Below are 11,271 nucleotides of genomic sequence, written 5' to 3' on the forward strand. Positions count from 1 at the left end.
CTATGACGTCATCGGGGGGGGGGGTCACGCGACATCGGCGGGGGTCACGTGACCTCGGGGGGTCACATGACTTCGGGGGTCACGTGACATCAGGGGAGTCACGTGACCTCGGGAAGGGGGTCACGTGCCCCCCACGAGGTCACGTGACCCCGGTGGGGGCTCGCGCAGTGCATTATGGGACATTTCCCATAATGCACCGCGCGGTTACGCCGACGGCGACGCCGCTCAAGCCGGAAACGGGCGCCTAAGAGCTGCGCTCTAAAAGTATATTTATACTCTTTACATTTTGTTGTGGCAATCGTTTTGTAATATTAACACATTACTTGTTGAATTTTAGTTAGATTAGCGGACGATCACGACCGAATGCAAAAATGAATCAGGCGTCGACATCGCAAACCCTCTCACTAATGCAAACACCTAAAATGACTTTGGAGCAACAAATGGAATTCATTATAATTAATTCCATTTATGATCCAAAGTCATTTTAGGTCCCTCTCTCTAATGCAAACACCTAAAATGACTTTGGATTAACAAATGGAATGAAATGATTGTATTAGCGCGTTAACTTGCGTTGATCTTTTTTTCTTCTTCTCGGTGTTTCGATTGAACAGGTGGGACTAACAGTAAAAACCGTGTAAGGCGCAGTAGTGCAAGTGGATGATTTCCTAAAAAGGATCACAGCTAAAAAGTAAGACACGCACCAGATACAAAAAAAAAAAGAAAATAAGAAGTCCCTAGCGCCGCGATTTGAACCCGGAACTTTCACGCCGCGACGACAAGTACCGGAGCTTTAACCTCTCGACCATAGCAGCAGGCGCGAGGCGCCGGCGCCGGCGGAGGTAGATAAATATACTGCTACCGCTTTTATCTCTTGTGGTTTCTTCTTTATTTTGGCTCCTATTTACCCTCCCTGGCCGTAACTTTACCTGCCGCTCCTACAGTATAACGGGGCGGTCAATCGGACTCCAGTTGAAAGTCCCTGCAATCAGTTCCTGCGAGCGACATTAGGCTTTTGTGCTTGAAGCAATGCGGATCTCTCCGCCATTAGGCAGGGACGCTAGGTACTTCCTTGTCCCCATGGAGCTGGTCACGTGACGTAAAAATCCCTCTTGGCCGCAGCCGCGACCGCAGCCGCAAGATGACCAAAGCGGCCCTGGCTAGCGGTTGTACTGCAATGGCTAAATTGCTCATCTACAGCTAAGACACCAGACGCCCAGTGAGGCAGACTAACTTCTTGCTGTATAAACATACACACAACAATGCGTCACGAGAGGGAACCGTACGAGGGCGCCACCGAAGCATCTCGCCACTAATAGCATTCACTGGAGGCAATATTTGAGGGCGATGTTTAGAACGGATGCTGAGAGCAAGCTCACGGTATAGGCTGCTAAGATCGGCTGTTCTGATGGTGTGTAATGCACGTTGGAAAAGGATTATGGAAGCTCGCCATCCGAACGCGCTCAGTAGTCGCGCAGACAGTTATGGCCGCCAGCAAATACTTCCTACAGAGTGTGTTCTACCAAGGGTTTAAACCGACTAAATAACTGGTTGACAAAACGGATCGGCATAGTTCTATAATAGAATTGTTAGCCGAACCCATATTTACGTTTCAGTGAAAATTCCAGGAACACATCTGATAAATTGTTATCCTTTCCTGTACACGCGGGAATAATATTGAGTTAGGGTGGTTCTGGCTTTAACGTACATTACACACGATTCCTCCATGAAACAGAATACCAGATTAAACATTACCCATGTATAAAAGGCGAAAATATTTCAGGGTTACCTTGGAAAATGTGCCGAGCTCTTGTCACGTATTTTCGAGGCACGCTTCTTTCTCTTTTTCTTTTTTTTTTTTCTATCAAAGAGGGCCTTACGTCCGATGCTACAAGCGCGAGCATGTGGCCCCGAACAACACTGTACCCGAGCGGTGCTTGCACTGCACGAGCGTGCGGGCTTGACAGGAAAGGTGAAAGCCTGGAGCTCGCTCTTGTAGGTTTTGCTACGCTCAACCTGAAAGTGAAACAAAGTATAAAACAACTCAGTTGGGAAACTGCTATAGAACCTGCTTTGAAAAAGTGGCTCCGATTCGTACTCGAGAGGAGGAGATAAACTTACGGTGCTTGTACCGCCCCTCCAACGTTAGCCTGACGACTACCGGTACAGTGCTGAGTGTGCTGCCCGTACTGGAGAACCGATCTAAAGGTGATCGGAACGCCGCCATTTCTCAGGCACCGGCCACTCTGGGAATTGCACGGCTGCACACATTGGTTCAGACATAGCCTCCTTTATACTCCTTTATATCAGTATAAAGAAGGCTATGGTTCAGGTCAAGTGGCGCAAGGGCCGGTGGCGTTATCTTGCAGTGCCAATTCGCAGTAGCTATATAAATAAACTCATGTTTCTTGTAAATCAAGGAGGACGACGAAGTTAACCAAACTTGGGACGCTGAACCTGTACCTCTTCAGAAATTTGGGTTCGAAACGGTTTTTACTGGTCCTTAGGACCAGATATCCTGTGTGGATATCAGAATTTAAGCCATGCGCACGCCGCCGAGCTTAAAGGTGAACGCAGGTGGATTCTGAGATCGTCTATTTACCGTCATAACTCAATCAATTGCCTCTAAGCATCCTAAAAAAAACGAAATTACATTTGAGGGCAGCCGATTTCTCTATTAAAAATCCAATCAAATATCGTGTCACGCCCCTCTTTCTGCGTCGCTGTTACCTTCCCAGACGGGAAGGCAACAGGAAAGGGCACGCGACAGCCAATCACGGGTGACGGCTTCCCGGAGGAATGAATTTTCGTATACGTGCGCCTTCGAAAACTCAGTCCGCCGGGAAGCCGTCACTTGTGATGGGCTGTCGCGTGCCCTCCCCTGCTGCCTTCCCGTCGGTGGAGCCCCCTGGTCTCCTACGCCACAGCGCAGAAAGAGAGACGAGGCACAATTTTTGAAGTAGAGTAGACAGTTGGGCGAGTTGGTAGTTATTGAACATAGTGACAGTTGCGCACACAGGGACAAGGACAGAGAAGAGGAACACGTGCGCTTGTCTGTCGCCTACGTGTTCCTCTTCTCTGTCCTTGTCCCTGTGTGCGCAACTGTCACTATGCACAATTTTTTATTCGACTTTTAATAGGGAAATAGAGCCGCTCTTAAATGTGATTTCAGGTTTCTTAGAATGCTTGTAGTACCTAGATTGAGTTATGACAAGAAATACACGATCTCAGAATCCACTTTAGCGCCCCTTTAACGTATGTCCACATAAGAGGACAGCAGCACCATTACAACTGGACAACGTACAGCGTGCAGTTCAGAACAGGAGCCAGCCCTGGACAGCAAAGATCCGGCATGTTCGGAGTCTTCATCGACGCCCTCCGTCACGGAGATTGTTAACATGGGCAGCGAAAGCTCCTCTAAGGGATGAAACCTAGTCACCAGAAAAAAGACAAAAAAGGATGTTTTCGTGGTCAAGCACAGGAACGGTACGTCTATGAAAGCGACATACCGAAGATTTTACCATCATCTTCGTGCCAGTTAATCAAAAAACAAGATTAACATCTGTTAGTACCCTGAAGCTTACAGAAGCACTGAAAGACATATGTCAGGAATCTGCCTGTCAGATCCGGTGAAACGACCGTCTTAACCTGATCGCGGTGGACGTTCCGAACAAACAGGCTGCACAGGCGCTACTGAAAAGCACGGACTTATGTCATATACCGATTCCACCTTCCTTAGTCTTGTCTGGGCCCATCTCAGTCGGCGTCATCCGGGACGTTGACATGCACGCTACTGAAGAACAATTAACTGGAAGATAACCTCCGCTCAGAGAGAAAGGTCGCAGACATCAGACGCCTTGGAAAGTCACGCGTCGTGGAACTCACATTTGACCGAACGCCGGTACGATGCTCATCCAGATCGAAAAGTGCAAGGGCGGAGATTGATTGTATCCTTTGCTTGGAGCTTATTGGTGTTGGTTGTCTCTATTTGTCACTGTATGAAACTAGGGCATAAAAAACAACAATCATTTCTGCCTTTTTTCCATTTTTCACTGGGAGTAATCTTTGGGCTGCTCCTTACTTGTTCATGTCATCTTATTTTGTAGCGAAAGTGGACGTCCGAAGGAAAGATTCTTTCAGTGTACGGGAGAACAAAACATAAGGAGTCGCAGGTAACGCTAAGGATACGAACAGCGCTTCTGGCAAGCTCAATGGATCCTTTCGAAAGTTTGACCTTTGTTGCAAGCTGTGGAATCCCTGCGCAATGACGGACACAAGCGTCAGCTATTTGTGTTCAATTGCACGTCAGCTGCAACAGTACTCGTGCAGCGGGAGCTCAAGCCATAGGTACAAACAAGCTTGCACTCGCAGCATTTCTGATTATCACCCAAAGTTTCAGATTCGCACGTTCTGCAATGTCGGTTGTTCCGCCGTTATGCAGTGGATCAGCCGACGTCCACCTAAGTCTAGTATCGTCAAAACAAATAGAGCTAACGTTGTGGACGTAAGTCACATCTCTATAAATAAACTACACTTAACAGCAAAAAAAAAAAAAAAAAAAATAAGAGGCTATACTGTTTTATTTTCTGCTGACAAGTTTTTTTTTTTTTTTTTCACTCAAATAAATCCTAAAGGTATCCACAATGAAAGTACTTGTTTTGACAATATTAGGCTAAGGTGGACGTTGTTCAAAAAGAAATTTCTTCTCTCGTTTTTATCTTTTGATTTAGTTTACGCCCCCCTCTCAAATTTTAGCGCTCTATTCAAACTGCTGGTGTCCCATTCTAAGAGTTTCATCTTCCCGCGATTCGTAATTTATTTACACGGGCCAAAAAACAAGATTTTATTAAAAACGTTACTAAGTGCATGCACAGCACGCGTTCATTTCTTCTATATAAGTAATTAGATGTAAATAATCAACAGAAAATAGAACTGTTTGAAAGCAAAATAGATTTTTGCATTCAAGCAGATAGAAGACTGTAGATTCTAACACGCGTTGCACGTGTAACTAGACGTCAGCAGACTCCTTGCGAAAGGCGCGATAAGGCTCTGAAGGGAAAACTTTGTTGATTCTATTTTTTTCTTGTATGGTATGTTAGCGCGCATGGTCAAACGCTTGCAAACGCTATAAGCGTGGCTCGTAAGCACCCTAAAATCGTGCAGGGTTGAACAGAGACTATATGTATTTGGAAATAAAACAAAATAGTTGAATGCATTGCCAAGACGGCTAAAATACTTATTCTGTACACATTTGTTTTATGAAAGATTATTTGAGATATTTTATTCTCTATAGACCTGGTTGGGTGGCTAGTGGATATAAAAAAAAAGAAGCGTGATCTCTAACTATTACAATATATTTTCTTAACCAACAAACAACTGCTTACTGTAAGATGGAAATTGAATTTTCACGTTAGTGTTTTTGGCGCCCGAAACAATTTTTTTTTTCTTTTTTTAAATTTAACACTTCCCGTTTTGCGGATTGGGAAGGAAACTAAACGGGCCTTCAGTACGTAGGAAATACGTTTCTACCAAAGGTGATGCGTAAGTTTCTGATTTGATTTTTTTCTGTTTTCCTTTCTTATTTTTTGGCGAAATCACATGGACCTCTATATCAGTTTAATGTCTTCATAAATAATCTCGCAAGTTCACTATGTTCTTGTTCGTTATGAAAACCTCTTTCAACAGTGATATTACAACCCAAGTGGAAATTTTTGCAAGTGGTACCACTTGCAAGTGGTTTATTGAACAGGTACCACTAGGAAGTGCTACCATTTGCTAGTGGTACCAAGTTGTTGTCATAGAGCAGGGTTTCAGCCGCGATCAGTTGCTTGTTTTTATTGTACACCTGCAGTGTTGGCTTCGCTTCAGCGGCTTCAAACCACTGGAAAACCTCCGTCTGACGTACTCTGCTTCTCACTCACTCCAACCTCTCACTTGTCACTACCTCTAAGGGTTCTGCAAAGAAGCCATATTTTTTGTAGTTGATAGAGACGCTTCTGCCACCTTGTTCGTGTCCCAGTCATCTGAGTGTGTACAAAACGTTTTTCGGCCCATCGGTTTCGATCCATGTGGCGGAGTCGTACATCATAGCATGTCTTCCTGGTGGCTTCCCTGGCTTCGAAGCTAGACCATCCTAGGTTTTCCTGTACGGCTTCGTTAGCCACATTTCCGTGGCAGCCCAGAGCCTGTCGTCCCACTGCTCCTTGTCGTCGCGCCAGAACTTCTCGTAATTCACTAGGGACGCATACGACAGCATTAGCGAAAGTCAAGCCTGGAACTATTACTGCCTTCCACACTTCCCGTGTAACTAGGAACCTATTGTAGTTGCAGAGATTTCTTTTTCGGAGGACGTTGGCCCCCTGTTGACTGGCAAAGATGAGAAGATGAGCGTGATGCTCTCGAAGGTATGCTGAAGTGTTGGCTAGAATGACACCCAAATATTTGCACCAGTCCTGAAGTGGCACCACCTCGTCGCCCTACTTAAGTGTATAGCAAAGCGTGTCTTCAGACCCTGAGAACTGTAGAAACGCAGATATTTTTTTTTGCGTTGAAGCCTACACTTTTAGAAAAAAGGGTATCGATAGTCCTCCCTAAATGGATGAACGGTCTTGTGACCTATGTTTCTTTAGAAAGGGAGAAACTTTAGTCCCTGAAGCAGGGGAGCAAATAGTTCCTCCGTCGCCTGCATCTCATTATGGCGGCCCTTAATCGAGCAAATCTAGCTCAGTGAGGCTTAACGAGGACGCTACGTCTCTTGTACGGGACGAGAGGAGCAGCAAATAAAAGCATAACACGAGCTTTCCGCGATATGTGTTTATTTCCGAAGCCAGATTCCCCCTGCAGGTACAGAAACTTACGTTTCGAAAGCAGTTACTCAGTCTTCTCGTCGTCAGCACTGCGATGTTAAACGGAGACAACCGATACCTAGCGCCACTAAATAAGCTACGCTTCAGAGTAACGACACTTGGCCATATTGTGTCGTAAAATCATGTTTGCCAGTTATCTGAAGCTTTATCTGAAATCACAGGAAACGCCTTTCCGCTCTCCACAAATGTTTAAATAGTTCGTGACAGAGCAAAGCAATATTGCGTGACCTTTCCACAACCGAATCTAATGCTGATGAAGTTGCACTTTTGAATCATGACGATCGGCAGTTGCGTCTGCTCTGCATACGAGCCAAAATGGCGGCGCCCACAACAATGCCGGGGAACAGAGTGCCGATACTCTAAGCGCAGCTCATTTAGTGGCTCTACCGATACCCACTTACTTCGCGCCCTTTACGTCTTACCTTTGCTGTTCCTCGTGTCACAATTCCTTCGTCAACCGCACATCACGGAGGAATGGAAAACCAATCCGCGAAATCAAAAGCTGCTCTCCGAACAACAAGCTCGAAGCCGCTGTTCATCGCATAGCGTGAAAGAAGGTTAAATCGCTCGCCACCAGATGGCAGGGTCAAGCAGAGTGATTGCAAGTAACTAGGCTAGGTGGCGCTAGGTACCGCCCAATTCATGTTAGACAGAGAGAGAGAAGGGGGGGGGGGGTGTGATGACAGTGAACAAGGAGGATATCCCTTCCCCGCATTTTTTATATAATTCTCTGAAGTGTTACAACCCTCTGAAACGCGTTTGCAAGTACAGCCTGAGGGTGCGCCTCCTTGCTCAGTTGAGGTGGGCGTCATAATCCGATTACGAAGCCTTAGCAAGGCGTCGTAATCGGATTGTGACCCGCACAGGCGCACCCCAACTGAGCAAGGTGGCCGCACCCTGAGGCCGGACTTGCAAACGTGTATGGACCCTTTTGCTGTTTACAAACGTGAACATGCCGCTTGCGTCCCGAGCGACTTTCGGTCGCACCGTCTTTGCAAGCTTGTTGAGCTTGCTTATGTCACCAGTGCTAGAAAGCATAAATGCTACACGGACAACGAAGCTAAAGATTTAACGAGGGCCTTCGGCTGTGCAATATTACATTTTGAAGGAGGCAGCTAGTTGGTTTACAAGAATGCTTAAAACATTTTAACAGATCTCGTACTCCTTCCTTCTTTTTGCGTGTGATCCCCCCCCCCCCCTTTACACATTCATTCCCCTTGCCCCCCTCTTTTGACGCTGTGGGGGGGGGGGGGGGGGGGGATATGAATCACCCCTTTCCGTCCTCCTGTTTTAACGCCCCTCCTTAGAGGCGTTCCAACTGAGGGACGACGGGGAACAGCACAGCGTGTAATATTCGAAATAATAGCTCTAGAGATACACGTACTAGAGCGTGTTGGATACAGTTCACACAGAAAGAATAAACACTCTGAATATGTACGGAGGACAGACACTCACAGTTTTTTCACTAAAGAACTGTGAGTGTCTGTCCCTCGTATATTTTCAGTGTTTTTATTCTTTCTGTGAACTATGGTTCTAGAGGTTCTGGAATTAAAGCTGTTCACGTTGCATAAACTCACGAGCGGCCACGACATAATTCCAAGCGAAAGGCTCGTGCCAGGACTCGTAGTGTGCAGGCGCGTTCAGTGACGTCCTTTAGTAGTTCCTGCCTTCGACGTCAGGGTCAGGATATCAGTTGTGAACGGCAAATTCGATGGTACGTGCTCGAATCGACTGTGGCATGTTTGATTGGGTACGATAGAAGCTTGGTATCATCACGTTCTCAACACATTGCTGTCAATATTGACAACCTGATATTACTCTTATTTCCGTTCATGAACGCAGAATTAATCCCAGTTTGAGTAGTCTTGAAAAGCCTACCACGAAATTATTTTATCGCGCCAATAAGGGGACAACTTCCCGGAGGCAAAATACGCCTGAAAGTGGACAATGCTACCCGGCTGGTTCTGACCTGGCCACTTCGGGCTACATACATTTGATCAAATCCAAAAGGCCGAAAGAAATAAAAGGAACGGCGAGGATGCTTTTCAATAAATTCTGCTTTATCAAAGGAAATAAGAACGATATCAGACTATCAACTTCGACGGTGTTGATTTTAGAATGCAACTACCCAAGCCTCCATCACCAGCATTTATGAACAAACTACCTTCTAGTATTCTAAATTTAAGAACAAAATACAAGCTCAAGAAAGCCCTGAGAAATTTTAGATCGTAAAGTGCTCACTAGTTTGCTTTTGTTATTCTGATTTTTTGTGTGGATTTTATTTTACATGTTTCCTTTTGCAAACGGCATGGTTTCACTGATTTTAAGACGCTGCCAGTCAAGCCCAATGTGGCTTAGGCAGGTCAGACTTAACATACGTTATGTTCATTTGCAATAAAATTAATCTTATTATTATTATTATTATTATATAGAGACTATCAAACAAGTGGGTTGCAGCTGATAGTCTTTGTCGTAAAGTCACACGTATGAGCCACGGTCGTCTCCGCGCGCTTTTTTGTGCTGATCTTTTTCGGCGCCTAGAAAGTGGTTGGGATTTTTCGCCCCTTCAATGAAAAACGTCACGAAGATACACAAGTAACAGTAAGAAAGCACAAAACAAACAGAGGGACAAAAACAGACATGTACAAGCTTTCAGTTTACAACAACATATATTTGACGCCAGCGAAGTCTGCACCAACAACCGTCGGTAGGGAAAGGGGGAACGAGCAAGAGGGAGAAAAGAAGGGAGAGAAGGTTGAGAGGGAAGAAAAGGGGGGAGGGAAGGGAAGATAGCGTTTCCGCATACGAAGCTGATTGACGGCCGAAGGCCGAGGGGGGGGGGGGTCTTGTTGTTCAAGGTTGTGCAATTGGAGTCCGAGAAAACGCCGGCCTCAGAAACACCAGTTCTGGTTTTGTCAACGAGAGGGATGGGGAAGCAATGTTATTCTTGGTGGTAGTCATCCTATAAGCTTCAATTATCTCCCTCCCATAGCGCTCCCGGTGTCCCCCAACTACTTTGGTCTCGTTGAACAAAGGCGTGCATGCCTGGCACTCCTTACCGTGAACTATAATAGGATGCAATGACCCCTCTGGCTGTGACGCGCATTCAATGTGGTGTTCTCGGAGGCGATCATTTATGCATCGGCCTGTTTGGCCGATATATTCCGCACCGCAGGTCAAAGGAATCGAGTAGACTTTTTCTTTTGCGCATCGAACGAATTGAGAGCCGTGTTTTTTTGCACATGCTGGGGGGGAACTGGCGTTGTTAACCAGTTTGCACATGGAACCCAGTTTGAACCTGCATTTGAAAATGACCTTGGTGCCAAAGCGGGACGCGAGAGACTTGACGCGGTGCGCCACGTTATGCATGTAGGGAATGCAGGCGATCCTCCCGCCCGGAGCAGCCCGTGAGGTGCGGGGAGTTCACAAATATACGGGTTTGTTACACAAATATACGGGTTTGTTAAAATAGAAAACTTCGCGGCAATCTTTAGGATCCTCCCCCCACTATATCGTAACACCAAGAATCTTTGTGCTTGAAGAGTTCAGCGACCCTGTTCTACACCTTCCGCTATTTACAAAGATGAACTTTAGAATTTAGATCGTCTTCCTTGCCGAAGTTACGACGAGAGGCGGGGAGCACATTTCGCGCTGCTGGGGGATCGCCGATCGGTGACCGAGTGGGCTAGCGCACAGCCGACACCAGCTCGGAGCACGTGAAGCGAAAGCTGGCGCTGCAGAATCCAAGGATCCTTGGTTCAATCACCACCCCTGCCCGTTTCGATTTGGATGAATCAAGGGGGCTGAATGGCGCTTAGCCGCGCAAGCCACTGTAGCCAAGCTTCGAGTCAGGCGCGAGTGAAGCCACCGGAAGTTCGATGTTTGTTTCGGAAGTCGAGTGTCTGCTGGGTTTTATAGTGCATTTGACGTTTTGGTTCACTTTTCTTTGCACTTTTGCGTGGGTTTCAATACTCCCTTTTAATATTTATTATTGAAAACTAGGCAATTGAACGTGGTGCATGTACACTTAAATTTAATCGACTAGAATCTCGAAATTCTCTCACCTCAAATGGCTTCCAAAAGGACTTCTCGGGCTTGCATGAGCTGTTATTGCGCCACAAGCAGGTTCTCTCTTGAAATAACAAAAGAAAATCAAGAGCCTTGGAATATGCTTGGACCACCGAACGTCAGAGTGGGAAAGCCTGTTAAGCGCTTACTTCCGAGACAGGCGGCTTACTTCCGGTGGCTTCATACCTGTCTGCTCAATGCGCCATCCAGCCCTCTAGTGGAGATCAGTGGGATGAACATCGTACCGGTGCGCGGTCGTGCGTAGAGCACGTTAAAGACCCGGGCTAGCCAAGGCTAGCAGTCGTACTGCAGTGATCATTTATAGTGAGTAACAACGTCG

The sequence above is a fragment of the Ixodes scapularis genome, unplaced genomic scaffold (assembly GCF_016920785.2).
Source record: "Ixodes scapularis isolate PalLabHiFi unplaced genomic scaffold, ASM1692078v2 PGA_scaffold1__304_contigs__length_218370807, whole genome shotgun sequence".
Taxonomy (NCBI): Eukaryota; Metazoa; Arthropoda; class Arachnida; order Ixodida; family Ixodidae; genus Ixodes; species Ixodes scapularis.